Source organism: Pocillopora verrucosa, chromosome 11 (genome assembly GCF_036669915.1).
Source record: "Pocillopora verrucosa isolate sample1 chromosome 11, ASM3666991v2, whole genome shotgun sequence".
Lineage (NCBI taxonomy): Eukaryota > Metazoa > Cnidaria > Anthozoa > Scleractinia > Pocilloporidae > Pocillopora > Pocillopora verrucosa.
The window spans coordinates 2,247,083-2,257,500 of record NC_089322.1 but is presented as its reverse complement, the minus strand read 5'-3'; the positions used below and the strand labels follow the sequence as shown (position 1 = coordinate 2,257,500).

At 38.9% G+C, this 10,418-nt stretch overlaps 1 protein-coding gene across 1 annotated transcript in view; it reads right to left on the bottom strand.

Annotated features, from left to right (window-relative positions):
* The window catches only part of LOC131793977 (uncharacterized skeletal organic matrix protein 5-like), a 152,388-nt gene that overhangs the window by 38,842 nt on the left and 103,128 nt on the right, over positions 1 to 10,418 (bottom strand). The gene's annotated exons all lie outside the window — the stretch shown is intronic.

Genomic DNA, 10,418 nt, shown 5'->3' with positions numbered 1-10,418 from the left:
AGCTCAAATGACTGAATTGCCTCAAATACCTCAAATGACCCAACCAGCTCAAATGTCTGAATTGCCTCAAATGATCCAACCAGCTCCAATGACTGACTTGCCTCAAATGACCCAACTGGCTCAAATAACTGAATTGCCTCAAATGACCCAACCAGCTCAAATGTCTGAATTGCCTCAAATGATCCAACCAGCTCCAATGACTGACTTGCCTCAAATGACTCAACTGGCTCAAATAACTGAATTGCCTCAAATGACCCAACCAGCTCAAATGATTGAATTGCCTCAAATGATCCAACCAGCTAAAATGTCACAATTGCCTCAAATGACCCAACCAGCTCAAATGATTGAATTGCCTCAAATGACCCAGCAGCCTCAAATGACCCAACTGGCTTAAATGACTGAATTGCCTCAAATGATCCAACCAGCTCAAATGACCCAACTGGCTCAAATGACTGAATTGCCTCAAATGATCCAACCAGCTCAAATGACTGAATTGCCTCAAATGACCCAACTGCCTCAAATGACTGAATTGCCTCAAATGACTGAATTGCCTCAAATGACTGAATTGCCTCAAATGACTCAACCAGCTCAAATGACTGAATTGCCTTAAATGATCCAACCAGCTCAAATGCCACAATTGCCTCAAATGATCCAACCAGCTCAAATGTCTGAATTACCTCAAATGACTCAACCAGTTCAAATGACTAAATTGCCTCAAATGACCCAAGCAGCTCAAATGACTGAATTGCCTCAAATGACCCAAGCAGCTCAAATGACTGAATTGCCTCAAATGACCCAACCAGCTCAAATGACTGAATTGCCTCAAATGACCCAACTGGCTCAAATGACTGAATTGCCTCAAATAACTCGATCAGCTCAAATGACTGAATTGCCTCAAATGATCCAACCAGCTCAAATGCTACAATTGCCTCAAATGACCCAACTGACTCAAATGCCTGAATTGCCTCAAATGACCCAACCAGCTCAAATGTCTGAATTACCTCAAAAGACTCAACCAGCACAAATGACTAAATTGCCTCAAATGACCTAAGCAGCTCAAATGACTGAATTGCCTCAAATGATCCAGCCACCTCAAATACCTCAGTTGCCTCAAATGACCCAACTGGCTCAAATGACTGATTTGCCTCAAATGACTCTACCAGCTAAAATGACTGAATTATCTCAAATAATCCAAGCGGCTCAAATGACTGAATTGCCTCAAATGATTCAACCAGCTTAAATGACTGAATTGCCCCAAATGACCCAACCAGCTCAAATGCCACAATTGTCTCAAATGATCCAACCAGCTCCAGTGACTGAATTGCCTCAAATGACCCAACCAGCTCAAATTACTGAATTGACTCAAATGATCCAGCCAGCTCAAATGACCGAATTGCCTCAAATGACCCAACTAGCTCAAATGCCACAATTGCCTCAAATGACCCAATTGGCTAAAATGACTGAATCGCCTCAAGTGACTCAACCAGCTCAAATGACTAAATTGCCTTAAATGACCCAAGCAGCTCAAATGACTGAATTGCCTCAAATGACTTAACCAGCTAAAATGACTGAATTGCCTCAAATGATCCAAGCAGCTCAAATGACTGAATTGCCCCAAATAATCCAACCAGCTCAAATGCCACAATTACCTCAAATGATCCAACCAGCTCCAGTGACTGAATTGCCTCAAATGACCCAAGCAGCTCAAATGACTGAATTGCCTCAAATGACCCAACCAGCTCAAATGACTGAATTGCCTCAAATGACCCAACTGGCTCAAATGACTGAATTGCCTCAAATAACTCGACCAGCTCAAATGACTGAATTGCCTCAAATGATCCAACCAGCTCAAATGCTACAATTGCCTCAAATGACCCAACTGACTCAAATGCCTGAATTGCCTCAAATGACCCAACCAGCTCAAATGTCTGAATTGCCTCAAATCACCCAAGCTGCTCAAATGACTAAATTGCCTCAAATGACCTAAGCAGCTCAAATGACTGAATTGCCTCAAATGATCCAGCTGCCTCAAATACCTCAGTTGCCTCAAATGACCCAACTGGCTCAAATGACTGAATTGCCTCAAATGACTCAACCAGCTAAAATGACTGAATTACCTCAATTAATCCAAGCGGCTCAAATGACTGAATTGCCTCAAATGATTCAACCAGCTTAAATGACTGAATTGCCTCAAATGACCCAACCAGCTCAAATTACTGAATTGCCTCAAATGATCCAACCAGCTCAAATGCCACAATTGCCTCAAATGATCCAACCAGCTCCAGTGACTGAATTGCCTCAAATGACCCAAGCAGCTCAAATGACTGAATTGCCTCAAATGACTCAACCAGCTCAAATGTCTGAATTGCCTCAAATGATCCAGCCAGCTCAAATGACCGAATTGCCTCAAATGACCCAAGCAGCTCAAATGACTGAATTGCCTCAAATGACTCAACCAGCTCAAATGTCTGAATTGCCTCAAATGATCTAGCCAGCTCAAATGACCGAATTGCCTCAAATGACCCAACTAGCTCAAATGCCACAATTGCCTCAAATGACCCAATTGGCTCAAATGACTGAATCGCCTCAAGTGACTCAACCAGCTCAAATGACTAAATTGCCTTAAATGACCCAAGCAGCTCAAATGACTGAATTGCCTCAAATGACTTAACCAGCTAAAATGACTGAATTGCCTCAAATGATCCAAGCAGCTCAAATGACTGAATTGCCCCAAATAATCCAACCAGCTCAAATGCCACAATTACCTCAAATGATCCAACCAGCTCCAGTGACTGAATTGCCTCAAATGACCCAAGCAGCTCAAATGACTGAATTGCCTCAAATGACCCAACCAGCTCAAATGACTGAATTGCCTCAAATGACCCAAATGGCTCAAATGACTGAATTGCCTCAAATAACTCGACCAGCTCAAATGACTGAATTGCCTCAAATGATCCAACCAGCTCAAATGCTACAATTGCCTCAAATGACCCAACTGACTCAAATGCCTGAATTGCCTCAAATGACCCAACCAGCTCAAATGTCTGAATTGCCTCAAATGACCCAAGCTGCTCAAATGACTAAATTGCCTCAAATGACCTAAGCAGCTCAAATGACTGAATTGCCTCAAATGATCCAGCTGCCTCAAATACCTCAGTTGCCTCAAATGACCCAACTGGCTCAAATGACTGAATTGCCTCAAATGACTCAACCAGCTAAAATGACTGAATTACCTCAATTAATCCAAGCGGCTCAAATGACTGAATTGCCTCAAATGATTCAACCAGCTTAAATGACTGAATTGCCTCAAATGACCCAACCAGCTCAAATTACTGAATTGCCTCAAATGATCCAACCAGCTCAAATGCCACAATTGCCTCAAATGATCCAACCAGCTCCAGTGACTGAATTGCCTCAAATGACCCAAGCAGCTCAAATGACTGAATTGCCTCAAATGACTCAACCAGCTCAAATGTCTGAATTGCCTCAAATGATCCAGCCAGCTCAAATGACCGAATTGCCTCAAATGACCCAAGCAGCTCAAATGACTGAATTGCCTCAAATGACTCAACCAGCTCAAATGTCTGAATTGCCTCAAATGATCTAGCCAGCTCAAATGACCGAATTGCCTCAAATGATCCAACTAGCTCAAATGCCACAATTGCCTCAAATGACCCAATTGGCTCAAATGACTGAATCGCCTCAAGTGACTCAACCAGCTCAAATGACTAAATTGCCTAAAATGACCCAAGCAGCTCAAATGACTGAATTGCCTCAAATGACTCAACCAGCTAAAATGACCGAATTGCCTCAAATGATCCAAGCAGCTCAAATCACTGAATTGCCCCAGATGATCCAACCAGCTCAAATACCACAATTGCCTCAAATGACCCAACTGGCTCAAATGACTGAATTGCCTCAAGTGACCCAACCAGCTCAAATGTCTGAATTGCCTCAAATGACTCAACCAGCTCAAATAACTAAATTGCCTCAAATGACCCAAGCAGCTCAAATGACTGAATTGCCTTAAACTACCCAACCAGCTCAAATGATTGAATTGTGTCAAATGACCCGATCAGTCAATAATAGCCAACTGCCTTAAATGAACCAACTGGTTCAGATGACTGAATTGCCTCGAAGGACCAAATCAGTTCTAGTGATGCAACTGCCTTAAAAAGACCCAGCCAGTTTAAAAGACTGAATTGCCTCAAATGACTCAACCAGTTCTAGTGACCCAACTGCCTCTAATGACCCAATCAGTCAATTAAAGCCAACTGCCTCAAATGATCCAACTGGCCCAAATGACAGAATTGCCTCAAAGGACCAAATTGGTTCCAGTGACCTAACTGTTTCAGATGACCCAATAATTTCAAATAACATTTACTTTCTGAAACAGCAGAACCTATCATGTGGCCATCAGCGAAAATGACCCAATCAGTGCAAGTGACCCAACTGCCTGAAATGATCCAATCCACTCAAATGACTCAATAAGCTTAATTAAACTACAAAAAGCTACAGGAAAACAATGCAAGCTGTTCACAAGTGTTTCCATAGAGCAGGAAAACAAGAGACGAACAACACATCTTCATTTCTTAATCACGGTCGTTAGTAATTCTGTGAGAACAGTATCGTTCGCGTACTCGGGAAAAGTAGAGAAAAACTTTCGGTTGAACAAGCCATACATTAGCGTTTCCATGGAGCAGGAAAAAAATCGACAAAGATCATGTTTTCATGATATTAGTAATTATCTGGGAATACGCTTGGAAAATGCAGCAATCGCGCGCTCGGGAAAACTATAGAAAAACGTTCTGGAAAACAAGCTATCAGTGGCGTTTTCGTGGAGTAGGAAAACAATCGACGATTTTCTTGTTTTTTTGGCATTTACCGTTTGCAATTCTGCAGGAAAACGCTCGACAAATGCAACGTTCGCGCGCTTGGGAAAATTATAGAATAACGTTCAGGAAAACAAGCTAGACACTAGCGTTTTCGTGGAGCAGGAAAACAATCGACAAACATCATGTTTTCATGGCATTTACCATTGGTAATTCTGCGAGGAAAACGCTCGGAAAATGCAGCGATCGCGCGCTCGGGAAAACTTGAGTAAAATGTTCAGGAAAACAAGCTATACAATAGCGTTTTCGTGGAGCAGGAAAACAATCGACAAACATCATGTTTTCATGGCATTCACCGTTAGTTATTCTGTGGGAAAACGCTTGGAAAATGCCGCGTTCGCGCGCACGGGAAAACTATAGAAAAACGTTCAGGTGAACAGGCTATTCATTGGTATTTTCCTGGTGCTGGATAACTTGCGATGAACTTCGTGTTTTTCCTGAGTTTTACTGAGGGTGAACAATGAATTTGCCGCACGTTTTCCGATATCGGAAAACGTCAGTTTAATGTTGAATTTCTCAGTCATTCACCATTTCGGAAAATTAACAGTGAACGCATGTTTTTTTGCCGTGGAAGTGGTGGTTCCATAGGCACATTAAATGGACGGTGCTTGCGGAAGTGTTTATTGTTCCACAGCTTTGGTGTAACATTATTGTTTTTCCTGTTTTAATTTTGTATTTTGTAGTCCATGAGCGTAAGATGTTAGACTATCTTCATGAATGTATCGCTTATCATAAAAGCAGTCGAGTGACAATTTATTTCGTTCATAACTTCCAAGTTGATGATTGTTGCTCGTAGTGGTTTTCATTTTATGACGCATTTATTTGTTATTGAATAATACATTTTTATAGTCTTCTTTATGACGATTTTTTTTATTCCTTTAGATGTTCTATCGCTTTTCTCATCATCTGTATTATGAGAGTACATTTTGTAACTTTAGGCGACGAATTGAGTAATTGCTATATTAGAAGTCTCGTCGTTGAACTTGCCTATAACTTTTTGTTTGTTTTATTAAAATATGGAGAATATTTAGGATAGTCGCTATTGTCGTATTTATTCTTATCATTCCAAAAATCTTGATAAAATCTTCAGTTTCAATTTCATATGTCAACGAGTCTGTGTCTGTGAATAGTTATTTGCTTCATCATCAAACTTCTTTCTAACATAATTATGACAAGAATCGTACATTAACATCTTGGAAAGATCAAGAATACACATTCCTACATATGCCAGCGTTTTTAGAGTGAGTGATTCTTTGATCATATTTAAAGCTACTGGATTCTCATTAAAAATTTTAATTACACATAAGTTGGCTTCAAGCTATACGTATGTTTTAGTAATCATTTTGGAAAATACTCTTTTGTGTGACATTTATATTAATTTTGTTCTGTTTTTCAGTGTTGCTGTACTGTTTTACAGATACTGGAAATGCCAATATTTGTCATAGTTTTACCAAATAAGCTGTTTTCAATAAGCTTAAAGGAGTCTTTTTCAAATTAATTTTAAAATCTATACATTGTTTTAGCCACGCTGACAGACTGAATTTAATACTTGGTGAACCTTTTTGTAATTTTAATCCCAAATCAAGACATAACTGTAGGTTTCTGTAATGAGGTACATACTTTTTTTGTCTTTTAATTTTGGAATCAGCTTTTTAACTTGACCTATTTCTTTGCAATAGCTTGAAAGCATATCTTTTGTTATATTCAATTTGTCGGCGGCAAGTACATATTATGCAACTCCTCAGGATATTCGAGATTTCCTTCCAATATTAAACTTTTTCATTTCCTTCTTTTCATTTCCTTCCTAAGTACATCTTTCCAATTTCTTCTTCAGTCATCCATTTAAAACCACCGGTAGGTAAATATTGGCTCATAGCCCAACCATACAGATTATTAGCATCGAGATACATGATATACTGGTAATTGTTTATAATATTATAATTATCAAATTTCAATATATTTTCACCTTTTATAGGTATTTCAATTGCTTTATTTTTAAGTTCTGACGGTAGTTATATAATAATAGTAATTTACATTTCCAAAGCGCTAAAATTATAAAGATATTCTAACATGTCTAAAGCGCTTTTAAAAATATTCTATAAAAATGTTAAAACGATTAAACGATAAAATATGAAAAATATGAAAAATATTAAAATATTAAAACCACTAAAAATGTTAAAACAAGGAAAATGCAATATTTTTGGTTTACTAAACTAGGGATTAGATTTTTTTAGTATACTTGGGACAGTTTCATTCTCATCAGTATGGGATAAGCGTAAAATTTATAAACCTCGATGTGTAACCTTTCCCATAGAGTAGATCACATTTGTTTGTTTATCAAATCTAAATACAGTGGTACGTTCAATCCCAAGTCAAAAATTTCACATTGATCTGCAGCACAACACTTTTCTAGGCAACATCAAAATGAGACTGCTGTGAGTCCTATGAGCTTCAACAAAGAGAATTTATCAATTAAGGTACAATGCTTGTACTTTTCGAATCAATGAGGAAAATAAAAGCTATACTTACACAGTTGTGTTCTTACATGTACAGGAAAAAATAGATTTTGGCTGAATCGATCACGAGAGACTTGTCAAAATGAGTGGTCGGTTTTAACCTTTGATGACAAAGGCTCAAGTTACATTCAAAAGGCTAGTGATATGCCCATGACCAAAAAAATTTTGTTTTTAATCATACTTAACAATATTGTTTATCATACTTTTTTTGTGAGTCCTATGAGCTTCAAAAAGAGAATTTAAACCAAAAGTTCCTCGAGGGCTATGCAAAGAAAGAATACCACCCCAAAACAGCGCAGAATTATTTTATGAGTTTACGTCACTTTTACTCCTTTTCCCTTACTGAAAAACCAGGAATAACTGTTTCTAAAAAAAAGTTAAACTCTTTAAGAGACAAGGTCAGCCGGTAGTCATCAGCATTTCGCCAAAACTTGCGCCAAACGACACTAAGAAGAGATGGAAGAAGATTTTTACGCCTTGATAACTCCAGATCAAATAAGACCGTTTGAAACAAACAAAGCTGCAAGAGATGTTGTATGTCTGTAAGGTCAACTGTGAGGTGCACACAACATCCAGATAACCCAAGCTCAGAACACGTTAATTCGAGATATCTTGCTAATTGAGATATCTATTGAAAATGCTAACAGGGCAGGGGCTCTCGCGAACTCGACAGTCGGGGAATATAGCAGAATGGCAAAGGAAAGTGACGAATTCGTCGTTCTTGTGAAGAAACAAAAGACAGTGAGCACCCATGGTCTCGCCAGAACTGTTTTCTCTCCAAGAAGTGCGTTTGAAATTCGCTGCTTCTGACAGTGGTTCAGACAAATAAGTGTTTTTATCTTCCAGTGGAGAGTCCATGGTTTCCAGTCAAATCAATAAAGCCATTAAGTCCATGTGAAACTGAAGAAGACCGAAGTTAAGGGCGCGCCAAGCTGTACGTTATTCAGAAAATTCGCGGTGTCAAGCGCACACAGCAGCAGCGACAGCAATGGAGAAAGAGGAAACCTGGCGGATTTGATAGCCCACAATGTTTCCACTGCTACGAAATATTGTTGACTGCGAGAAAAATCGAAATCCTCCGTCCCGGCTTCGAAACACTTGCGCCAAGTCATGCGTGGGGAAGGCGAAAGCCCAAGCATTTCCATTATAGACGAGGGTGAAGCTTCAAAATGTTCCTGGCAAAGGCCAAGAAATGATAATAAGAGATCTGTTTAAAGAGGAGATCAAGTGGAAATCCGTGACAATAAAAACGGTGAGGGAGAAAATAGCTTAAAATGTGCAGCTGAAGGACGGGGACCCTAAGAAGATCCTAGACAAAGTTCGGGGGATGTGGCGTTTTCCTTCCTCCACACAATCAGAGCCTGTGAACCTTCCTGACGAACAAGAGACACTTGAACAAAGAGTGGAGAGATCTCTTGACGTCGATAAAAACCGACCTTGGGAAATTCAGACCAAAACAACAGAGGCAAGTGATGTTCGTTACCTATTTTTATCTTTGGAGCTTGATAGGCTGAGAGCTGTTTAAAGAAATGATCACGACATCTGTACCAATCCCAAAGCCCAAGGTCAAGGAAATTCTTCAAAAGGAAGATGGGGCAAAGTAACTCTTACAAAAATCCTCGTTAGAAACAATAATTAATCGTGGGAAATACGAAAGGCGCCTTAAAAGAGCATTTAAGACAGCTCAACATTAGAGTTGTTTTTATAATTGTTAACAGTTGATTGAAGTCTGGAAAAATGTGTCGGATGTACTGTCATCAAGTGTCTTGAGATTTTCTGGTGATTTTGCGTTCACGTTACTATGATAGGTTATTCTATGTAATTTAAGTTATTGTTGAGCGGATAACGGAGCTCATTGTTTGTCTTGTCTCCACGTCTATGCAACTCAAAGAAACAGTCTCAGTGTTAAATAAAATGATGGGTTGTTCAATAAATGAGACTAATCTGTATTGAGAAGCAATTGAGAAATTGTATCCTGGAAAGCATTAGATTATTTGTGCTCTGTTTGTATTAAGTTTGATAACGAACAGGCAAACACCTGCTGCTTCACTAGCACTGAAAGTGACGTTTTTCCTTAAAGTGACACTTGCAAATGAGCATCACATAAGTTCCCTGTTAAGGTCACCAAAGTGCCCTATTTAAGTTGCCAAAGTTCCCTAATGTCACAAACGTTCCCTAGTATCGTCGCTAAAGTTCCCCATGCATGTCACAAAAGTTCCCTTAGTCATTAAAGTTCCCTATTTTCGTCACGAAAGTTCCCTATTTTCGTCACAAAAGTGCCCTTTCTTCTGGCTCTCTCTCTCTCTCTGTCATCATTTTCGTCTATAGGAATATCATTAATCGACATTAACGACACCTGTCGGCCTAGTTCGACCTCAAAAAGAAGTACCCGTATGAGAAGACCCTAAAATTTTGTGAAGGAATGAAATAAATCAGGATTCTTTGAAAATAATCTATATCACATCTCTGTTATTTACCATAAAAGAGGAGAGCCAAATTATCGAGCATAATTCTTATACGCTGCTTGTTGTACATATTTCATAAAAGGAAAATACTTGTGATTCAACATGATGTCAAAGATACACGTATCGAATTTACGACCAACTTCTGTCGTCATTTTCATGATTAAATTCCATTGCACTACGCATTATCTCTTATAATCAAAAATTACATCCATGCGACTTCTAAGATTAAAGAAACTAGCTGTGCTCGGCAGCTTTTCCTATGCTTTTATTTTAGTAAGTAAGGAAGCCATTTAGCTGTAAAACTTCGAGGTAATGGTACAAGGACATTGGCCTGGTTAGTAAGAATTTGATCTTCATGAAATGATATCTCAGATCTTACAAAATCCTTATTGTACATCTGGAATATGAAGATCTCAATAAGGTCATGACTTTTACAGGTAACGGTTTAAACTTTGCCCTATTCACGGTTAACAATTAATTCCCTTCTATTTCTTTTAGGTGTAAACATTTTTACAGCTAACTTTTTATACGACTAACGATTGAAA